The following is a 1412-nucleotide window of genomic DNA, read 5'->3' as shown; positions in this document are numbered from 1 at the left end:
AAGTTTCATCGACGTTCTCGGGCACCTGAATCATGATGCCGTGGAGCGGCTGGCACGCGAGCCAAGCTCCGGCATCGAACTGACCGATCGACGGAGAGTGAACTGTCTGACTTGTGCCGAGGGCAAGCAGACGAAGAACAGACAATCGAGCAAGGACTCTGGATAGCATGCTCCCACAGATCGTGTGGGAGGCGTGATCTGTTCCGAGCTTAAAGGACCCATGACCCCGAAAGATCGCCTGGGTAACAGATATATGATAAACTTTGTCGACCACAAGTTGAACTATTGTGGGGTATTTCTCGCCAAGACGAAGGATGTAGCGGCAAGAAAGTTGGAGGGGTTCCTCGTCTACTTCGAGAAACGGTTCGACTGCAGGATTCACGTCTTACGAACGGATTCCGGAGGTGAGTACGAAAACGTAGATTTGTTTTGCAAGAGAACTGGTGTCGCACGACAGCGCAGCGAGGCGCGAAACCAAGCAAGCAACGGAAAGGCTGAGAGGATGCACTGGACCATTATGAATATGGCCAGATGCATGGTGTTTGCCTGCGGGCTTCCTCTCAGTTTCTGGGGAGATGCTGTTAGATACGCGGCGTACATTTTGAACCGGTCCCCAACCAGCTCCAACCCAGGGCGTGCGTCACCGATTAAAGTACTGACGAAGCAGACGCCGCAGCTAGGGGAGATAGTTGTTTTCGGGTCCCCATGTACTGTTTACAGGGACCCGCGGAAACAAAACTTTGCACAGAGAGCGCAGGCAGGCATGATTGTCGGAATCGGAGAGGAAACAAAGGGCTACAGGGTTTACTTGCCAAAGGACAAGGTCGTGATCGTGACACAACACGTGAAGAACATAGAGACGCTCAACAAAGATCAGAACGAGAAAGTGCAGCGACTGTACCTGCAAGACGACGAGGACGTACCTCAGGAGGAGTCGGAAGCTGCTAAGAAGACGCCCGAGGGCGGTGTGGCACCTGCCGAGGCAGGGAATGCGAGTGAGAGCGCTAAGAAGCGCTCCAAAAGGAAGAAGAAGAACTGGACTAGGGATCGCCCAGTTACGCGGTCCGTAGTTCAACGGTCAGGGGGAGTCGGCTTAAACCTGGAAGGTCAGGAGGAGACTCCGCCCGACGTGGTGAACAGTTTAGTGGAGCCGGACCCAAGGAACTACCGAGAGGCAATGAAGAGTCGACACCGGTCGCGGTGGCTGAGGCCCATCGCGGAGGAGCTGTAGGCTCTCGAGCAGAATGGTGTGTGGAAGGTGGTGAAGCTCCCGCGTGGAGCACACGCATTGTAATGGGCCCAACTCCAATTACATAAGTAGGTAGGTATTTCTTTAGTTATTACATAAGTAGGTAAAGTGCACACGGGTAGCGTGTGCCAAATGTGTCATCATCTGATTGGCTCATAGTGAG

Source organism: Phytophthora infestans, genomic scaffold (assembly GCF_000142945.1).
Source record: "Phytophthora infestans T30-4 supercont1.10 genomic scaffold, whole genome shotgun sequence".
Classification (NCBI taxonomy): domain Eukaryota; phylum Oomycota; class Peronosporomycetes; order Peronosporales; family Peronosporaceae; genus Phytophthora; species Phytophthora infestans.
Note: the sequence above shows the minus strand (reverse complement) of the source record.